This window comes from Microtus oregoni, unplaced genomic scaffold, assembly GCF_018167655.1.
Source record: "Microtus oregoni isolate MIOR12 unplaced genomic scaffold, Mior012 000048F_ref0000485, whole genome shotgun sequence".
In the NCBI taxonomy this organism is placed as follows: Eukaryota; Metazoa; Chordata; class Mammalia; order Rodentia; family Cricetidae; genus Microtus; species Microtus oregoni.
In genome coordinates this window covers 13,230,935-13,253,175 of record NW_024543222.1, presented here as the reverse complement: position 1 = coordinate 13,253,175, position 22,241 = coordinate 13,230,935, and the positions used below count along the sequence as shown (strand labels likewise).

Here is a 22,241-nt window from a genome sequence, read left to right as displayed (position 1 = left end):
CTTGAAGATACCAACAGTGGTGTTTGGCCCTGTTTATAAGCTTAGGACTGAAGCCAGCTCCTCACCCTATGCCATCCTCAACTGTGAGGGTAAGCTAGGGAAGTGCCTGGTGTCTCAGTGTAATAATTTCCTAGGGAAAAGCTCTCAGAACCAACATTTAGGCAAATCCAGCAGACAGAGGTTAATTCGTTGCTTCCAAGCCCACCTGGGTCTCCCATCCTGTGAGATTCCACAGGAGAGGTCGGTGTTCTTCTCTGAGTAGTCCCATTTGTGCTCACAGTGACCTGCCACCAGCTTTGTTCCCCAAAGAAAACCCTTCAAGGACTTAACTCTCCTCTAACTCCGTAGGAGTAGCCGGGCGATGGTGGCGCACGCCTTTAATCCCAGCACTCGGGAGGCAGAGGCAGGCGGATCTCTGTGAGTTCGAGGCCAGCCTGGTCTACAAGAGCTAGTTCCAGGACAGGCTCCAAAGCCACAGAGAAACTCTGTCTCGAAAAACCAAAAAAAAAAAAAAAAAAAAAAAACTCCGTAGGAGTGAGTTATCATTAGGCTTAACCAAGTCGCTCAGATTTGAACAGATATAGACCAGAAAGCTCTGACCTCAAAGGGGAGGAGCTCCCAGGGTGCACGGCTTGAAAGGGTTTCAGAACAGGTGAGCCATACATGACCATAACCACAGAACTCACGCTAGGAGCAACACAAGCCTGAGCTCTGATCTCTGCTATAAGCTTTTGACCTTGTCCTGTAATCTTGGCATCATTATTTAACCTCTTTGAACCTCAGTTTTCTCATCGCCAGGCTTGGTGACCCACATCTTTAATCCCAGTATTCAGAAAGCAGAGGCAGGAGGATCTCTCTGAGTTCAAAGACAGCCTGATCTATGTAACTAAATCCAGGACAGCCAGGACTACATTGAGAGGCCCTGTCTCACAACCCCTCCCAAACAACAAAAAACAAAAATAAACGAACAAACCCAGAATGTTCTGAAGTTTGAACCAGGTACAAGATTAGACCTCGACCACTGCAATTCTCCATAAATAATAACCAGTCCCATTATTATTGACTGTTCATTGCTTCCTACTTTTCTTTCTGAGACCAGGGCTTACTATGTAGCCTTGGCTATACTGGAACTGGCTATGTAGACCAGGCTGGCCTCAAACTCATCTGACTGCTTTCGCCTCCCAACTGCTGTTTTCTACTTTTCAAAACACTGTCACAAATATCCAAGTAAGACTCTGAAAGTCTTGACTGAGACTCTCAAATAACAGGACAGGCCCGTCATCCCAGCTACTCTAGAAACAAAAGCAAAATCAAGGCCAGCCTGGGCTTTGACACAAACCCTTATCTCCAAAACAAAAAGTTCTGAATGAAGTAATTCCTATCAACCACTGAATACCTCAGCTCCTTGGGTTCATAAGCTCATGTACTCTGAGACTGTATTGGGGCTGCAGGCGAGGGGACAAGTAATTAAGAAAGGAAGTCCTCAATTTGTGAGAGACTTTGCCACTTAGTGAGTTGGTAAAGATGTCCCTAGGAATGCAGGAATAACAGGTAATATTGCCAGGCCTCTAGGTGCCAAGTGCAGGGTTCTGTTCACGTCATCTAGTGCCACTCAAGATCTTCTCCACACCCATGCCTTCTAGCATCCCCCTCAGGAGCAGTCTCATTTCATGGTACACCATCAGCACCATAAGGAGTCTGGAAAGGAACAACACACAATCTCGAATATAACCTTGAGTCCTTGGGAAGAATACATACATCAGTATGGGGTTCCAGTCTTTTTACATCGATCTTTATTTTTAACTGGGGGATTTAAAGTGACAAAGAACTTAATGAATAGACAGGACAAAGGGAGCTGACTGACCATGGCTCATTAGTTCCTGAAATTAATGTTTCTCATGGGGACAACAGTTAGTTAAAAGACAGCACACCAGACAAACTGGAAGCCATTCCCCAAGCCCATGAGCCCAGGGCTCCAAGTGGATGCTCCAAAGCTTTACCCCAGAGCCACCTACCTTAACTGTCCACCCTGCCATTTGAGAGCATCAACTATTATGAGGGCTCACTATGTATGCCACGCACATGAGTGACCTCATTTAACCCTCCTCATAAGTTCCTGTAAATACTATAATACTCCATCATCCATTGACTGCAAGACACACCAGTACTTCATACAGCAAAACACATTTCATGTGCCACTGTAAGACTCCACAAGTCTTTAGACAGATGCTATTAGGAATGAGAAGACAATACAGATTGCACTGTCTTGGTATTGCTACATGGTGAATACTGTGTCTATGCAGAAGAGACTGGGTATACAAAGATAGCAATTCCCAAGGTCACAGAGCTGGCGGAGCGATGCGCTGAGATGGATTCCCACAAAGCGTAACCACCTTTCCCCAGAGTCCTTAGGGTCCCCCCCAAACTGCACCCAGCAGAGGGGCAAGACCAGCTGCTGACTGTTCATGACCACAGCACAGAGTTCATTAGCTGGAGCCAAGCCTGACCTGCCACACAGACGCCACTCCAGATCAAGTCCCAGGAAAAGAACTGTGGTACAATGGGAAAAGCACATTTTGGGATCAGTCTATGTAGAAGGTCCGGCTCTGTGTCCAGTTGAGCTTGTCATCCTGGCTAAGTCATGGAACAATCCTGAGTCCCTTTCCTCCTCCATAAAAACAGGTGACCGAGCATCTTGCCCAAGACTGGGCTGCCCTAGGTGGCACAGCTAGGACTGGGAAAACCATCTTTTCAGTGACAGTCAGCTTCTGCCTTGGGATAGAATCAAAGACCCCAACATCCCCTGAGCCATCTCTCCAGTCCAAGAAAGAATTTCTTGAGGAGAAAAACAAGAAAGGGAAAAAAAAAAACTAGAGATACTTAGAAGATAAGGAGTATTCTTTAATGATCTTACTAACTTATGAATAAATGAACTAACAGGAGAAAGGAAAAGAGACTCCTGACATCATATTTAAAGTTCTTGCAATGCAGGTATTTCACCTGTTTCATTAGAGTTACTCCAGGATAAAAATGTCCTGATATTTTTATGTTATGTTATTTGTGGCTATTGTTAAGAGTGATGTTTTTCTGATTTCTTTATCAATTAATTTATCACCTGAGGGCTACTGATTTACTTTGAGATAATCTTGTATCCTGCCACATTTATGAAGGTGTTTATGATTTGTAGGAGTTCCCATGTAAAATTTTTGGGGTCAATTATGTATACTGTCATATCATCAGCAAATAAGGAAAGTTTGACTTCTCTTCCGATTTGTATCACTTTGATCTTCTGTTGTCTTAAATAAAACACAAACTGAGTACAAAAAAAAAAAGACACTAGTCAACAAAACACAAAGGTGAGTATAATTTTATAGTGCACCTGACACAGAAACTGGTCTTTGGCCAGGCAGTGGTGGCGCACGCCTTTAATCCCAGCACTTGGGAGGCAGAGGCAGGCGGATCTCTGTAAGTTCGAGGCCAGCCTGGTCTACAAGAGCTAGTTCTGGGACAGGCCCCAAAGCTACAGAGAAACCCTGTCTCGAAAAACAACAACAACAAAAACAAAAACAACAACAAAAAAGTTATCAAGTAGATACGTTTTAGACTCTAGACAATGTCTCTGTTCATAACATTCTACAGTTATTTCTATCTGAAAGTGTAATCAAGCTGGGATGTGGCTCAGTTGACAGCAGGCTTCATGCACGAAGCTCTGGCTTTGATTCCCAGCTATATATATATATATATATATATATATATATATATATATATATATATATATATAAATAAACCTGGTGTGGTAGTGCAGGCTTGTGCAGAGGAATCAGAAGTTCAATGTCATCCTCAGCTAGGTAACAAGTTTGAGGCCAGCCAGTCTAGGATACAGGAGCTTGTCTCTCAAAACACACACATACAAACACACATATACACACACTTACCTCACAGCCTAACCTTTGCTGCTTTTCCTGGAAGTATCCTAAGAACATAATCTCTATATAACATACAAAAGTATGTCTAGCATATGCTATATCTCTCAGCTCTCAAAACTCAGCCCAAACCACTCTTTTGTTTTGTTTGTTTGTAGTTTTTCAAGACAGGGCTTCTCTAAGTAGCTCTGGTTGTCCTGGAACTCACTCTGTAGACCAGGCTGGCCTCAAACTCACTGAAACTGCCTGTCTCTGCCTACTGCCTACCCAGTGGGATTAAAGGGGTGTGTGTGTGTGTGTGTGTGTGTGTGTGTGCGCAAGCCACCACAACCTGGCTCCAAACCATACTTTTTTGTTTGTTGTTTGTTTTTTGAGACAAGGTTTCTCTGTGGCTTTGGAGCCTGTCCTGGAACTAGCTCTTGTAGACCAAGCTGGCCTCGAACTCACAGAGATCCACCTGCCTCTGCCTCTCAAGTGCTGGGATTAAAGGCATGCACCACCACCGCCTGGCCTCCAAACCATTTTTTTAACTTGTCCTTCCCCCTCATCTGTCCTTGGACTACCTGTCAGTGAACTTCAGTACCGACAGTGCTCTGGTCTGAATCGCCTGGCTCATCCCCTCTCCCGAAGACAAATGTGTGGAAGCACAGTACTCCAGACCAGTATAAGATAAGCTTTCCCTGCATGTCACCCCAATACGGAAACTCAGAAACTCAAACCCAGACCCTTCTAACACCCTTCCCCAAGGGTCAAAGATCACCTGTCCCTCCGTTCTTCCTTATTATTCGCCACATATAAGCCACTGTTTCTCTTCGAGTTTAGTCTGGCTCCTGAGACGTCTGCTCTATAGCCTTTGGGGAGAATAATCAAAACATGAGAAAGACTATTCCTCTCAATTGAGCTTTGGGCAATGGGGTCAAGCCATTTAGACCTCACACGTGAACAAGGCACCTGTGTCCTCAAGGATCCCACACTTTTCCTTCAACTCAAAAAGTACGTCCTCCCTGCACAGTATCTGTGAAATCTAATGACAAAGTGCTCCTTAGTTCTAGGGAGGGAAAAAAAAGAGCGAGGGTGTTTAACAGACTTTGCCCTTAAATTTGATGCCGTGTAACCATAACAACTGATGGTTTAGGTAACCATCAACCCACTGAGGGGCTAAGTTTTCCAAAAAATCGTTCTCAGTGGGGGAAAAACTCCCCTGCACTAACTCCCGCGCGGAGTCGGCGCTCCGGAGAGGCGTGTGGTGCAATGGAGCCGGCGGTTCCCGTCCCCGCTAGGGTCCCTGTCCCCGCTACGGTCCCCCCGGTCTCCGCCATCATCATCCCCGCGCTCCCAGCGGGGCAGTTGGCGTTAGGCCTCAGCCCAATGTCACTTGTTAACCTTCCGATCTCCCCGGGTTTCAGTGCGCCGCCGCCTCCCTTCTAAAGCACACAAATCACCCCTTGGTCCCCAGCGTCCACCAGGAGTTGCAGAAAAACAAGCGAGGCGCCGACACAGCCGCTGACAGATTCGCGCAAAAGTAACCGCGCTTCTCCACTCCCAAGCTTCTCCCACGGTGGCCGAGGGGGCGGCGAGAAGCCGAGGCCCCACGCACAGAAGTGACAAGTGTTTTCCTTCAACGAGCGTGTGGACGCTGCTTCCCGGGACCTACACTGAGCCGGGGGACGCCGGACTGGAACCCGCAGGCTGCACCTCCGGCCCCGGGGCTACCCCGCCCCGCCCCGCCCCGCCCCGCCCGGCCACCAAGCAGGGAAGGGATCTCCCAGGGCCACCCGTGCCGGCGCCCCGAGCCCCGGCAGCGTGGAGAGGGGCTGAGCCGAGCCCCGCTGCGCCAACGGCTGCGGGATCCCGCGGGTGCCCCGACGCCGGGCCACCTCAGCCCAGGGCCTGCTCCGCCCGACCGACGCTCCCTGCGCCGCCCCACCTGGCCCCGGGGGCGCTCACCCTGGATCCGCTGGCTGCCTCATCCTACTGCGCCGGCGCCCGTGCTACGCGGCCGCCTCGGCTCCGGCTCCCGCTCGGGCTCTGGCAGGGGCCGCGGTGCTGCCGCCCGCCCGCCCCCGGGCACCGGCCGCCCCGCCCCGCCGGCGGACCCGCCCCGCGGCCGCGGCCCCTACCGCCAACCACAGGGAGCAGAGGGCGGAGCCAGCCGCGCGCCAGACACGACCAATCCAGCCAGTGCCTTGCGCCTGCGAGAGGCCGCGGGGATCGTCCGGCGATTGGTCAGGGCTGTTAAAGGAGCTGCGGTACGGCAGACTGGAAGAGACGGGGCAGCCCCCAGGTACAGCGAATTACCTGACTGAGTCCCCGTGAGAGGAGCAAGAGTTTCTCTCTCCCAATGAGGCTGAAGCGCTTACCCCAGTTTTTTACATTTCTTAATTTCCTCTTCCTGCAATTTAGCAACAAGTGCCTCCAACAAGGAGGGAAACCGAGGTTACAAAAATCTGGGGATTTCTGGCTTGTCAGATTCTTACGAATTGGGGTTTTAGGAGGTAATCGGACACAAATCCCCCAACCAGTTCCAGAAACTTAATTAAAAAGGCAATTTCCGCGCTCCTCCTCCTCCACACCTGACCGGAACAACCAATACCAAACTGAGTAGTAGAATTAGCGCCTAGAACGCGTGTGACATAAATGTATCATGTCATATTATGATCTTGGGTTTTTTGATACAGGGTCGCCTGTAGACTAGGCTGGTTTCAGACTTGATGTAGCCGAAGAAAGCTTTGAACTCTTAGTCTTCTGCCTCTGTCTCCCAGTGCTAGGACTATAAGCATACACCACCACACCTGGATAACGTAAATTTACCTTAAAGAGACGATGTCTGGGGGCGGGAGACGGAACGTGACTTTTAAAGATATGTTGTTACTTAAAATGGCTTTCTTGAGATGGTGAAGGCTATTTTACACGCATCAAGTACTTACAAGGTAGAGGGGAAAGGTAGAGGACCGGCAGAACCCTTGGAGCGTACTGGTAGGTTGTGACAGTACTCTCTGCTCCTCCACTTTGCCTTCTGAATGAGTGGCTCCCAAACTTCAGCGTCAGAAGATTTTAGCAGATTCCTAAATCCCACCCAAAGTTTCTAATTCGCTAGGACTGAATGGGTCTGTGACATTTAATTTTCAACACTGTTTCCCCTGGAGATTCCCATAGGGCAGACTCCGAGGGCCACACTCTTTTGAGTCTGTCATGGCTGTGAAATTGAAACTCAACAGCCAAAAGTAAAGCTAGACTCTTCTTTATAATCCAAATCCATAATATGTTTGGAAGACGTGCTAGTTGGTAAATCTAGAGATCACAAACTCAAACCAGTTGGTTCTCTGCGTGGGACAGCACCAGAGCTGAATTTAGAACAGATGACAACTTGAACTCCTCTGGAGGAAAGAGCAAGGTTATGGCCCAGCACTTTAGGAAGTCAGTCTTGTTCTGTGACCAGTGAGACAATGCATAAACATTTTAATGGCAAGCACACCTTAGCCTATGCTCATCACTAGGACCAATCATAACTCCAGAAGGAAACCCTGCCCCCCTTGGTGTTACATTCCATTGTCATTATCAAGCCCTGCTGCCTGCCATCCTGGCCAAATTCCTTTCCGGGCCCTACTGTCCTATACACCTGTGTGACCCAGAAGTCACTGCCCTGGTTTTGGAGGTCAGCGCTTGTGTTATGTAGGTGGAGACTGCTCGTTCGTAGTCAAGTTTCACTGGCGGAATAGAATGGATATAGCACGATTCCATGAAACAAAGGGGATTTATTTGATTGACTTACGTGATACAGTCTGTCTTCACACGAGAGAGACTGAGAATGGAGAGCTGCTCAATCAATAGCCCTGTCTTTCATCAAAGGACTGGAGGATTGCTGGGGAGACACTAGTCTTCAGTCCATGTTGAAAGTCCAAAGAAGCAGGGTTCTGATGTCAGGGAAGCATCCCGGCGGCGGCGGCAGTAGCTTTCACCATCAAGAAGCAAAGACAAACAGGCAAGAGGCACAAACTCTTTCTTCCCAGACCTCCTTAGACCTGAGCCTCTGCAGAAAGTTCCACACAATTATCCTAAGCAAGAAAATAGAAGAACTCCTAGCTGGTTCTAGATCCCATCACCTTGACAACCAAGGTTAACCATTACTCCTCTTCTTTTTGCTCTGATGAGCGCTGCCTTAAATGGGCATGTCAGTATGGACAAGTCTCAATCGGGTTGAGTTCCAGGTTGCAGATATGTTTGCCTGGAATTATTGTTTACCTCCCTTAGACAGGATTTCTCTGTAGCTTTGGCGCCTTTACTGGAACTAGCTCTTGTAGACCAGGCTGGTCTCAAACTCACAGAGATCTTCCTGCCTCTGCCTCCTGAGTGCTGGGATGCCTCCCTTAGTCTTTTCTTTTTTAAGATTTATTCAATATGTATACAATGCCAGAAGAGGGCACCAGATCTCGTTACAGATGGTTGTGAGCCACCACATGGTTGCTAGGAATTGAACTCAGGACCTTTGGAAGAGCAGACAGTGCTCTTAACCACTGAGCCATCTTTCCAGCCCCATCCTCCCTTAGTCTTAACAAAAGCAAATGAATTATTGCTGGGTGTAGCAATCACACATGTAGCTTGGAATTCCAGCACTGGGGAGGCTGAAGCTGAATGCTTGCTCTGAGTTTGAGGCCAGTTGGAAGAAGAGAGAAGAAGGAAGAAAAGAGAAAATAAAGAGAGGGGAAAAATATTATTGTCTTGGTAGGTGAGAGTGCCAAGATTCTGCCATCTTGTCCTTGCTGCAGCCTTCTGGGGTCTGACTCAGAGCTGACAACTCTCACCCCCAACACCTCGCTTATACTCCCCTCATGGGAAAATCTCTTAGAAAGTTACCAAACTCTGCCCCAGGGAACTTGAGGTCAAGATGCTCCAACTAACTGCCACTTTTTGCTTCTGCTGGCTTGCTCTGTTTCCTCCTGCAACTGCCAAGCAGGATATGTTTTTTTGTTTTCTTTTGCTTTTTTTTTCTTCTGTTAAAAGCTCCCAGCAGAAACCACTCAGGGCTGCTTTGTGAGTCCTGTTCTCTCCAGGCAGCTGCTGGCCAACTTAATAATGATTCTTCAATTCAGTCTCTGGTTTTGCTGAGAGTTCCTTGGGGTCTTTGCCCCATGATGCCTGGAACCACTTGGCAAGCATGGATATCAATGGTGACACAGCTTGAAGCTCTTCCCAGCCACATATCCAAACTGTCACCTTGGGGGGGGGGTGGAGAAAAAGCAGAGAAAGGGTGACTCCCACCCTCCTTGCCCATACCTAGCCTTTCACAAATACTATACTTCTCAATTCATCAGCAGGACTTCCAACTAAGGACAATAAGGTCTAGCTTGAAGACTTGGAAGAGGCCCTTTTTTAAAAGTGAAGATTCTGAGACATCGAGGTAACTCACCTGACGTAGATGCCCACTACCAAGCCCAATAACCTAAGTACAGCCCCTGGGACTCCCCTGGTGAAAGAAGAGAATTCACTCTCAAAGAGGGGTCCTCCGACACCGAAGCACAGAGCACAGACATACCCACACATACACACATGAAATAAATAAATGTAATTTAAAAAGAGGCTGAGCATGGTGGCACATTCTCTGATAATATCACTCAGGAGGCAGAGGCAGGGGGAGCTTTATGAGTTTGAGGCCAGCCTGGTCTACTTAGCAAGTTCAGGAATAAGACACACACACCTCCATCTTAACTAAATAAATGAAAGAAATAGAACACTAAAGAATTCGTATGCTTTGAAAATATGAACAAACAATAGCTTAACACCGATGCTTCCTCCTAAGAGACCACTGTGTTCCAGACATTGTACCAAGCCCTTGGCACATGGGAAATTATTGAAACTGTAGAGTGACCTGGTGTGGTAGATATGATTGTCTCTGGCGTACAGGTGTGGAAACTGAAGCTCAGAGTACCGGGGGTGTGCTAAGTCAGGGACAGCTAGTTAAAGAATCAGCAAGCCCCTTCCCTAAAGATGAGGCTCCTCCTAACCGTTCTGCTACAGGGCCTGCCAAAACACCCAGCGTACCATCAAAAGGCAAGAAGCAAATAGCACCGATCTGTGCCAAAAGGAAATATAATACAGCAGCACAGCTTTGGGGTGGGTTAAGTCCAGTGACCATCTGCTTGCCCTTGATTTGAACAGTTATATAATTAAAACTCTGACTATCAGATTGCTCGTCTATAAAATGGAAATAATTTTTTTTTGAGAGAGGTTTTCGTGTAGCCCAGGCTGGCTTCAAATTCACTATATAGTCAAGGATATCCTTGAACTCATCCTCCTGCCCCTACCTCAAGAGTACTAGGATTATAGGTGTGCACCACCGTGCCCAAGGTACGCGTTGCTGGGAACTGAACCAGGGATTTATACATACTAAGAAAACACTTGACCAACTGAGCTAGCCTCCCCCTCCATCCCTGGAAACAACAGATTCTGTGTCTTTGGGCTTGCACAAAGATCACATTAACTAAAGACAGTATGTGACTACACGGATGGTCCCAGCTCATGCCGGTTCACTTGATGGCTCTCATATGTGCCACTGCATGCACACAGAGGCCAGAGGACCTTGTGTGGGAGTCGGTCTTCTCCACCCACCACGTGGACAACACGGATGGAGCTCAGGTCGTCGGGCTTGGCGGCAGCAAGCACCCTTCCTCACTGAGTCATCTCTCTAGCCCCACTGATGAGCGTTAAATGTTATGATAGGACAAATATGAAACTGTACTTCAAATTTTGATATTTTTCTCACATTGGCAGTACGGGGCGTGGCACTGTCTCAATGCTGGGCAATGGCAGTGAGTGGCGGTTCCCACTCAGCCGTGTGACTGTGAGCGGAAATGCCCGGTACTCCAAGCAGGCTAAACGCTGAAGGTCGGTAGGTTAGATGCAGGTAATGTATTTCTGTTTGTTTTACTTCTTTTGTAACCTCATCATAGGTCAAGGAGTACAAAGATGTGTGTTTTGAAGTTACAAATGAAAAAAGATTTTTATGCTGATCAGGGACTGTGATGCCCAATTTACATATCAACTAAGGTTCCATACTTTACATCCACACAGTCTAAAGCCGGGTGGTGGTGGCACACACCTTTAATCCCAGCACTCACTCGGAGGCAGAGGCAGGTGGACCTCTGTGAGTTCAAGGCCAGCCTGGTCTACAAGAGCTAGTTCCAGGTTCCAGGACAGGCTCCAAAGCTACAGAGAGACCCTGTCCTGGGGAAAACAAACAAACAAAACCAAAACAAAAGCACAGTCCAGATGCTCTGGATGCTTAGCAAGTACAAAGGAACTAACAAGGTCTCCTTACGGCAAAGTCTTTTTAAAACTACATTTTTGTCTATTTTGTGTGCACATGTGTATGTACATAGGCATGTGCATGCCTGCACGGTTATGTGGAGGTCAAAGGACACATACAGGAGTCCATTCTCTCCAACCATATGGATCCCAGGGATGGAACTCAGGTTGTCGGCCTTCTTGGCAAGCATTTTTGCCTAGAGAGCCACCTTTCCAGCATATGGAAGAATCTTGTGTCTCAGAAATTTCAAGATAACCCTTTCCTCATGAACATCTAGAACATAAGATACTCCTTTTCTCATGAATCTATAAACAGCAAAGCTGATGCCATTTTTGCCATGGTCTTGCAGCACGTTTAGAGGGAGAAATGGTTAAGAAAAGCACAGGTCTAAGCATGTAGCTCGGTTGGCAGAATGTACCCAGTATAAAGAGAACTCTGGGTTTGATCCCCAGCACCACATAAGCTAGGCATGATGGCACATCCCTGAAATCTCAGCACTAGGAGGTGGACGCTGGAAAATCAGGAGTTTAAGGTCAATCTCAGCTACATAGTGAGTTATAGGCCAGCCTGGGCTACATGATACCAGAAAGAAAAAGGGAAAGAGACAGGCGGTGGTAGTGCATGTCTTTAATCCCAGTACTCGGGAGGCAGAGGCAAGGGGATCTCTGTGAGTTCAAGGCCAGCCTGGGCCACGGGAGAGTCGTTCCATTACAGGCTCCAAAATAACACAGAGAAATCCTGTTTTGAAAACAAACAAACAAAAAAAAAATTACCCAAGACTAAAAGTTGAACCACTTGTGCATCTAACAAAGGTTGGGGACCCATTGCGTCACAAACTGTACCAAACATTTCAGAAGTACCAGGTAGAATGGCGGACAGCAGTGTCCTGAGGGACTTGGGACCCCAGATCTAGGAATGAAAGCCCTATCCATTGGGAGAGCAGTGCAGACTCCCTCGGGTGTAAACCCAGGAGTGTTGGGGGAAACACTAGACCTTTATAAACCCCAGATTTTCTAATAATGTTTTACCAGATGAAAGTGGTTAAAATAAATCAGAAAAGGAGTAAAACCCAAATGAACCAGATGTAGTGGTTTACATCTATAATCCGGGGAGAATAGGGAATTCAAGGTCACCTTTGACAGTGAATTTGAAACCAGCCTGGGCTACAGAAGAAATAATCCTGAAGCCAGGTGGTGGTGACACAGTGCTTTTATCCCAGCACTCGGGGGACAGAGGCAGGCGCATCTCTGTGAGTTCGAGGACAGCCTGGTCTACTGAGAAATTTCCCCTACAGCCAGGGCTACACAGAGAAAACCTGTCTCAAAAAAAGAAGGAGGAGGAGAAAGAAGGAAGAAAGAAAGAAGAGGAAGGAAGGAGGAAAGAGGAAGGGAGAAAGGAAGGAAGGAAGGAAGGAAGGAAGGAAGGAAGGAAGGAAGGAGAAGGAGAAGAAGAAGGAGAAGAAAACAATGTAGTTGGGGCAGGAAATACTGAACCTCTCTGGAGCCAAGGTGAGAAGAGATATGAAGAGAAGAGAATGTGGAGGCCGAGGGGACTGAGGAGACAGGAAGTTCCCCTGGGGCGGGAAGATGGTCACCTCTTCCCCATCTGGATATGAATAATGGATAAGGAGGGGTGTGGTGTTGATTCATCCATAGGTGGAGGCAGGAAGCAGAGGGAACTCTGGCCTGATGGCTTCTGGCTTTTAGCTTGTAAGTAGGAGTGAGGTTAATCTCTTGAGACTGGGTAAGGAACCAAGAGCCAAGAGGCTTTGTGGCAAACACTGGCTGCTGGGAAGGCCATGGAGGGGAATGAAGGAGAATGCTACCACTGGAGAGGGGGTGTTCTGTGAGACATCAAGGACCCCACACTTGTTCCATTTCCTGGGACAAAATACCTAACAAAAGCAATCGGAGGGCTGGAGAGATGGCTCAGAGGTTAAGAGCACTGACTGCTCTTCCTGAGGTCCTGAGTTCAATTCCCAGCACAACCACATAGGGGCTCACAACCATCTGTAATGATCTAGTGCTTCCTTCTGGCGAGTAGGCATATATGCAGACAGAACACTATATACATAATAAATAAAAATTAAAAAAATGTTTTTAAAAAAAAAAGCAATCGGAGGAGAGAAGGGTTGATTGGGGGAGGGGGCGTCATAGTTTAAGGGTGCTGCCTAGCATGATGGAGAAGACCTGGGTGTATTGGTGAGGGATTTCTAGGCTGAATTACCCGAGGTGGGAAGACCCGTTCTCAGTGTGTGTGGGGGGGGGGGGGGGGGGGCTGGGTCACAGGTGGAATCAGAAAGAGAAGCGCTAAGCATCTCCTTTTATCTCTCTGCTTCCTGACTGTGGACATCATGTGAGCAGCTACCTCACAGGCCTGCCAGCATGGCTTCTCTGTCACATCACAGGCCACAGGACTGCCCTGGCCACTCAGGGTCAGTGGCTAAACCGGGTCAGGAGCAACAGATCCTGAAAGTGGGAGGACTTGGGACAGAACCGCTGAAGTGATGCGTCAAGGGTTCTCTCCGTGTTGGATGATGAAAGAAGAAAATGGAGCAAGAGTTGGGAACAAGCAGACTTCCTGCTCATCCAGGCACAGAGGAGGCGGGGCGGGCACAGGCAAATTCTGAGCCGTGATAAGGTCGAGTGTGACCACAGAAGCAGAGTTCTAAAGGGACTTGACCCGGACGTCCACGCTGTCTGGCCCCATGGGAGCGACACCCCCTGGTGGAGGTGGGGTAGGGAAGGGCTGTCCTCCCAGCGAGCTTCCTTCAGAAGGACATCCTGGGGGCTGGAGAGATGGCTCAGCGGTTGGGAGCGCTGGCTGCTCTTCCGGAGGACCTGGGTTCGATTCCCGGCACCCACATGGCAGCTCACAGCTGTCTGAAAATGCAGTTCCATGAGATCTGACACCTTCACACCAACAAACATAATAAAGTTAAGTAAATAAATAAAAAAAAAAGTTTAAAAGAAGGACATCCTGTTAATAATCAGGAAGTGTGCCATCTGTCTCAAGAGATGAGCATTTGTGGAAAGACGGTCTGAGGTGATGATTGTAGATGCCTCCCCTGAGGTCTGGTGGTCATGCAAAGAATTCCTTTTGTTTTGCTCTTGATTTTTTTTTTTTTTTTTGAGACAGGGTTTCTCTGTAACTTTGGAACCTGTCCTACAACTCGCGCTGTAGACCAGGCTGGCCTCGAACTCACAGAGATCCGCTGAAACAGGGTCTCTTGTAGCCCAGCCCAAGCTTCTGTGTAGCTGCGGATAGCTTTGAACTTCTGATCCTTCTTGCTTCCACCTCCCAAGTGCTGGGTTTATAGACATGGGCCACTGTGCCCAGCCATAAAGAACAATTTCAACTCCAGAGAATGGGGGTGGGGGTGGTTTAGAAGCACAACCCACCTATACTGCCTCCAGCCCTGCTCCTCTCAACCTCATCCAACCATCACCCTTCGGATGCAGAAGTAGAAAGACTCACCTAGTATAGTAATACCTGTATCCACATAAGCACAGAGGAGGGGCAGACCAGACGTGTTTTGTTTGCTTTTAACTTTGTTTGTTTATTTTGTTATTTAGGTTTTTTTTGAGACAGTATTTCTCCATGTAGTCCCTGGCTGTCCTGGAACTCACTCTGTAGACCAGGCTAACATCAGACTCAAAGATGTGTCTGCCACTGCCTCTTGAGTGCTGGGATTAAGGGCGTGTGCTGCCACCGCCCCACTTGCTTTTAACTTTGAAATGGTTTATGCACTCTAATGCAGCATAGCTAGAAATAGAAATGTCAGCTCTCCCCAAGGCTGTTCAACAGACTAGCAAATGGAAAAACGCCCCCCCCACCCCCCCAAGGACTGGCTAGCTCCTGCCGTCTCCACGTGGCCATTTAATGCCTGCTTGATTCGGGAAACAAAGATGGTCCGTGCTTGGTGAGAGAATGCCTGCTTGATTCGGAAAACAAAGATGGTCCGTGCTTGGTGAGAGCGTTGGCAAAGAAATGTTTGGAAATCTATTTTGGCCGGAACTGCCTAAAGCTAAGAGAGACAGAAGCCCCTGTATGAACACATTCTCGGGTGTGTACATGCAGGGGGTGCACACCCGAGGCTCAGGGGAGGGAGCGGGGAGTGGGAGGCTCAGGGGAGGGAGCGGGGAGTGGGCAGAGAGACTCGAGGAATCCAAGGTGTTTACTCACTGTCGCCTGCACTTATAAGTGGCTGACTTTGCACAGGGGTCTCAACCCTGCTTCCAGGCTGCCCTGGCCTAGCACAAAATGGCTTTCCATATCTGCTGAACCACAGTGTCAGCAGACAGCGCAGGATAGACTGAAAGATCCCACATGCGCCCTGCAGGCAAGGTGCAGCCAACTGCAGCAGTCAGTCACAAGTCTGGACACTCCCACAGTATCTGGAAGGCTCCCAGGTGGTATCTGATACAGATACTATTTTCAAAAAAGTGGGGCTGGAGAGATGGATCAGCAGTTAAGAGCACTGACTGCTCTTCCAGAGGTCCTGAGTTCAATTCCCAGCACCCACGTGGTGGCTCACAGCTATCTATGATCCAATGTCCTCCTCTGGTGTGCAGGCAAAATGTAGACCAAACACAGTATACACAATAAATAAATAAACTTAAAAAAACAAAAACAAAAAAGAGATGGACTGGAGAGATGGATCCCTGGCTGCTGCTTTTCCAGAGGACTGGGGCTCAACTCCCAGCAACTACATGGTGGCTCACACCTGTAACTCCAAAATCCAACACCCTCACCCAGACATACATACAGGCAAAACACCAATGCACATAAAATAAAAAAGTTAATTAATTAAATAAATAAAATTAAAAGGCCAATGGAGACACACACCTTTAATCCCAGCCCTCAGGAGGCAGAAGCAGGTAGATCTCCCTGAGTTTGAGACCAAAGCAACACAGAGAAACCCTGTCTCAAAAAATCATTTTAAAAAAAAATGAGGCCGGGCGGTGGTGGCGCACGCCTTTAATCCCAGCACTCGGGAGGCAGAGGCAGGCGGATCTCTGTGAGTTCGAGACCAGCCTGGTCTACAAGAGCTAGTTCCAGGACAGGCTCCAAAACCACAGAGAAACCCTGTCTCGAAAAACCAAAAAAAAATAAAAAATAAAAATAAAAAAAAATAAAAAAAAATGAGAGAGGAGGCTGGAGAGATGGCTCAGCGGTTAAGAGCATTGCCTGCTCTTCCAAAGGTCCTGAGTTCAATTTCCAGCAACCACATGGTGGCTCACAACCATCTGTAATGAGGTCTGGTGCCCTCTTCTGGCCTGCAGGCATACACGCAAAACAGAATATTGTAAGCCGGGCAGTGGTGGCGCACGCCTTTAATCCCAGCACTCGGGAGGCAGAGGCAGGCGGATCTCTGTGAGTTCGAGACCAGCCTGGTCTACAGAGCTAGTTCCAGGACAGGCTCCAAAGCCACAGAGAAACCCTGTCTCGAAAAAACCAAAAAGCCGGGCAGTGGTGGCGCACGCCTTTAATCCCAGCACTCGGGAGGCAGAGGCAGGCGGATCTCTGTGAGTTCGAGGCCAGCCTGGTCTACAAGAGCTAGTTCCAGGACAGGAACCAAAAGCTACGGAGAAACCCTGTCTCGAAAAATAAAAAAAAAAAAAAAACAGAATATTGTATACATAATAAATAAATAAATAAATATTAAAAACAATGAGAGAACAGGCTCCAAAGCCACAGAGAAACCCTGTCTTGAAAAAAACCAAAAAAAAAAGAGGGAGAGACTTTTTGCTGACCCAGATTTGGTGGGGGAATGCTATCATCTAAAGCTAAGTGGATGAGAGAGAGAGAGAGAGAGAGAGAGAGAGAGGGGGGGGGGGCTCTTGTTTATACAGGTGAACTAAGTAATAGCCACGGGGCTTTCAAAAAAAAAAAAAAACCATATACTGGAAATACCAAAAATACCACCCACAGAGGAGGAACCAGATCCACAGGGGCAGGTGCTCCACCTCCTGCATCTCCAACCCCTCCCCCAGCCGTGTCCTGCTGGGCCCCTGTCATCTACCACACAGGAAATGGTCTTAGTTTTCTGTTATGAATATGATAGCAGTTTCTATTATCAGCAGAGATGGGAGAAAACACCCATTTTCTTTCAGCTTGTTCACAATTGCTAACATGGCTGTATCTCCTGTTCACAATTGCTAACATGGCTGTATCTCCCTGTATCTCCTGTTCACAATTGCTAACATGGCTGTATCTCCCTGTATCTCCTGTTCACAATTGCTAACATGGTGTGCGGTCCGAAGCATGCTTTATCTAACACACTTTATCATGCTTTATCATACAGCTAACATGGCTGTATCTCCCTGCGTGAACTCTGAAGCATCGTTTTACAATTGCTGTTGTTGGCATTATATAAATCTCCTACTCTTTATTTAAAATCTGACCTTGCCAAGCAATAGTGGTGCATGCCTTTAACCCCAGCTCTCAGAAGGCACAGACTGATGTATCTCCGTGAGTCTGAAGCCAGCCTGGTCTACAGAGTGAGTTCCAGGACAGCAAGGGGTACACAGAGAAACCCTGTTTCAAAAAACTGAAAGAGAGAAAGAGAGAGGCCCCAGCGGCTCCCCCATCCTCAAGGAGCACGTATCTCTCCAGATTTTGCAGCCTTTCCCCATCCTTCTGTGGTACCCACACTTCGAGACAGTCTCTTGAGAGCCCCGCTTTCTGCACATTCCTGACTTTTCATAATTCCTCAGATGAACCAGGCTGGTCTTTGGGGTGAACAGGATTTGTGGGGGGAATAGAGAGAGTGCTTTTTCAGGATCCTGCCTTGGTGTTTGGGGTCACTCTGGGGGAGCAGGGGCCATGCTGTAACAATCCTCAGGCAGCCCACAGGGTGACCCATGTGCTGAGGGCAGGGGCTGCTGCCAACAGGGAGAATCAACTGGATGAACGAGCCACCCTGGAAAGCCGTCCTTCAGTCCCGATCAAGCCTTCAGAAAGCACAGTCCTGGCTAAAAACGTGTAACGTGTGTGTGTGTGTGTGTGTGTGTGTGTGTGTGTATACAGAAAGCTGAAATCAACTCAGATGTCTTCCTTGATAATTTCCTATATTATTTATTTGTCTGTTTGTTTGTGATAGGGTCTCATTATACTGCCCTGGCTGGCTTTGAACTCGTTATGTGAATCAGGCTGGTCTTGAATGTTCTATCTGCCTCTGCCTTATATTTTTGAGATAGATATTCTCTCTGAACTTGGAACTAAATGATTGGCTAGATTGGCTGTCCAGAGAACTCAGGGGACCTGCCTGTCTCCTTCCCGCAGCTCCCTCCCCCTCCCCCTCGGTGCTAGGCTTATAGCTACCAGGCTCAGCTCTTATGCGGATTCTAGGGATCTGAATTCACATCTTCATACCCATGGTACAAGCACTGCACTGGCTGAGCTACCTCCTCAGAGCCCTTCCTGACATTTAGTCTGCAGTCTCATGAGACTTCCAAGAAATGATCGGAAAAGCTATTCCCTGAATTCCTGACCCACTTAGGTGTGAAAGATAACTGTTCATCATCATTTTACTTCACTGTTCCCTGTCTAGGCAGGATCTCATGTAGCCCAGGTTAACCCTGAATTGACTGTCTTCCCAGTGCTGGGATCCCAGGCATGTGCCACCATATTCTGTTAAGTGGGTGCTGGAGACTGAAGCCAGAGCCTGCCAGGGCTCAGGCATGCCAGGGAAGTACTCAAGTGAGCTACATCTCTAGCCCCGTTTATGATCATCATTTTTAAACCATGGGGCTTGGAGATTGTTCCTGGACCAGCAGATAGTTAACGAACCTATGGCTAGCTTTAACCATTGTACTAAGGAAGAAGAGCTAGCCTGGCACTTGGTCCAGGCCTTAAGGGGATTAAAGGTTTCATTCTGGCTTACAATCAGCCCCATATCATAAGAAGCCCAAACCATGTGAAGAACTCACATAAGAAGTATGTTAGACACTCCAGATAGAATGCTTGCCCGGCGAGTGCCCAGCTGACAGCCAGCACCAAGGCCATCTCTGGACCAAGTGCGGAGGTTCCTGTCTCCTCGGAACCTAGATAGCTGCAGCCTTAGCTATCATGACATGGAGCAGAACACACAGCTGAATTCATTTAACCCACAGCAACCCGAGGAAGCAAGATGGCTGGGGTTTCAAGGCTCTGTTCCCCACCCAGTACCCCCTTCCTTTTTCTGTGGGTGCTCACAGGCCCGGGCAGCTGCTTCCTAAGGAAGTACTCCAGAGCTTTTGTTTCTACCACAGGGCTTTAACACCTGGCTGGAAGAAAGCAGTGGACACCCTCGCCTTATAGGTGACACCTGCTCTATGTAGCCTGAGGGAACTAGAAACAGTTCCAAACAGACCCAACAGGTCCCTGGGACACACAGGCAAAGAGTGGAATAAATGTTGTTTGCCGCCTGTCTTAGTCAGGGTCACTATTGCTGTGGTGAAACAGTATGGCCAAAACAACTTGGGCATGGAAGGGTTTACTTGGCTTACACTCCACATCATAGTCTGTCACTGAGGGACATCAGGACAGGAACTCAAGCAGGGCAGGAACTTAAAGGCAAGAGCTGATGCAGAGGCCATGGTGGGGTGCCACTTACTGGTTTGCATAGCTGCTTTCTTATAGAACCCAGGACCACCAGCCCAGGGATGGCACCACCTGCAATGGGCTGGGGGCTGGGGGCTGGGGGCTGGGCCCTCCCCCATCAATCACTAATTAAGAAAATGCCCACAGGCTTGCCTGCAGCCAGATTTTATGGAGACATTTTCTCAGTTCCAGTGACTGGAGCGTGTGCCAAACTGACATAAATGAGGCAGTGTGTCCCCTAACTTCCAAGAGATCACGTTCTGTAACTGCCTATTGGTTAGGAGCGACTGGCTTCGCAGAGTATGGGGGGGCCTGAGCTGAGTTTAACAGGGGACTGTGGTCTCTGTTTCTGGGAAGATCTAGCTGCTGCTTTGTAAGTGCCTCTGTTTACTAAAGAGCCCCACAAGTACTTCTTACTAGCAGAGCCTACAGCCACAGGTGAGGCGGGATCGCTATCACCCCCACTAGGAGACTAAACTCTTCAAAGAGGTCGAGTAGCCATGGCTTCTGCTCATAAGCACACTAACTGATGAATTTGGCCTCCCTTCTGCTCATAAGCACACTAACTGATGAATTTGGCCTCCCTTCTGCTCATAAGCACACTAACTGATGAATTTGGCCTCCCTTCTGCTCATAAGCACACTAACTGATGAATTTGGCCTCCCTTCTTCTCCCAAGGCCTGCTCCTTCCCATGCTGCCTCCTGCCTCACACTGAGCAGTTGTGGAAGTGACCCGTTAAAGTCGCTGCTGGCCGCAGCAACTGACCCTTCCTGCCTCTGTATCCTCCCTACACTATCATCATAATTAGTAAAGCCATGTTTATTAAGCCAGGAAGGTACCTGCCCCCAACTTCAGAAGTCACTCAGTTTCCAGAGGCTGGAGAGCATAATGTCTCTTACTGACCCAGGCAGAAAGCGTTAGAGGCACAAGCTGGTCCCCAGGACACCACTCAGAGGGAATATCAGTCTTTACTCTGGCTTTTTCTCTTCTCTTTTAGCTTTATTATTAATGTGTGTGTGTGTGTGTATGTATGTATGTATGTATGTATGTATGTTTCTGTGTGTTTGAATGCAGGCATAAGTGGAGGTCAGAAGTTTCCAGGGTTATTGGGCAAGGGCCTCTACCTCTTCAGCCAACTCCCCACCTTCTTCCCTCTCCCCCACCCCACCTTTCTTCTATTGTTCTATTTCCTTGTTCTCACCTTTCAAAACCCACGCTTCTGGTATTGCCCAGTGCTGTGGCAGCTCTATGGGCCTTACGTAAAATCAAGGCTGCTTTGACTCATGAATCACAAATAAAAGCCAATTACATCTCTAACCCAGTTCACTGCAATTTTATCGTTCCCCCCCCCCCTCTCTGTGTGTGTGTGTGTGTGTGTGTGTATGTCTCTCTTGTGTTTTTGTTTTTGTTTTGTCTAGACAGAGTTTCTCTGTGTAGCTTTGGAGCCTAGTAACTTTATCTCGTGATGCACCCATTGGCGTCTCTGGACTCATCCAGGGCTGTCTGACTTGGTCTGATCTCTTATTGTCTTCAGAGAGACCCGACCACACATTTCTGGTATTCCTTTCCGTATGTAACCAGGCAGGACCTTCATCTGGTCCCCAGTGCCAGGAAACACAGCTGGGACATTGACCAGGGCAGGGCGTGATGGCTGCCGTAATCCCCAAACAATGTCCTGGCCACCCTGCTCCCTTTGTCCAGAAATGAAACACCGAAGAGCAGGAGGATGACGCCTGCCACTTTCCTTCTCTTGCGTCCACAACTGCTGTTTTAAAAAAGTTTAGGCAGGGCTCAGTGGTTAAGAGCACTGTTCTTCCAAAGGTCCTGAGTTCAATTCCCAGCAACCACATGGTGGCTCACAACCATCTGTAATGAGGTCTGGTGCCCTCTTCTGGCCTGCAGGCATACATGCAGGCAAAATACTGAGAATACTGTATATGTAATAAAAAAAAAAGTTTGGGCAACACAAAAAAAATCTGAGTGTCAAACAAAACCTGAGAAGGTTGGGCTCGCGTACCCAGATCCCACCTATGCGTGAGGAGCAGGGAAAAGATGGCCACACTGGGATAAAGCCATGCACAGTGTCACTCAACGTTCCTGTGGAGCTGGGCTCAAATATAATTCCGTTTAACCTTCATGCTCACAAAGACTGCCCCAGAAGACACCTGAAGCCTCCTGCCTTGCCCTCTAACCCTTGCTCTCTAACCTTTGTGACAGTGAGCACCACCTCCTCCACCTCAAACCCCTTCCCCTCTCACCAGGTTTGAGTTCTTTTTCCTCTAAAGATGAAATCAAGCCTGTCACCCTGGTAACTATTTCCCTTGGCCTTAGGTTGTTTCTCTGCTCTTCTCTTGCTGTGGTCTCCCACCTCCTTTGTGACACTCACTGAAAGTGATTCAAGCCATTATTGGAGTCCCCACCAGAAGAT

At 48.2% G+C, this 22,241-nt stretch overlaps 1 protein-coding gene across 2 annotated transcripts in view; it reads right to left on the bottom strand.

Moving 5' to 3' along the window:
• Nucleotides 1-6,018, bottom strand: part of Tex2 (testis expressed 2) — a 118,948-nt gene extending 112,930 nt beyond the window's left edge. For both annotated transcript variants that reach the window (XM_041635785.1, XM_041635786.1), the window contains exon 1: nucleotides 5,871-6,018. The gene's annotated coding sequence lies outside the window, so the exon portion shown is untranslated. The remainder of the gene's footprint in view (nucleotides 1-5,870) is intronic.
• Between the last annotated feature and the right edge of the window lie 16,223 nt (nucleotides 6,019-22,241).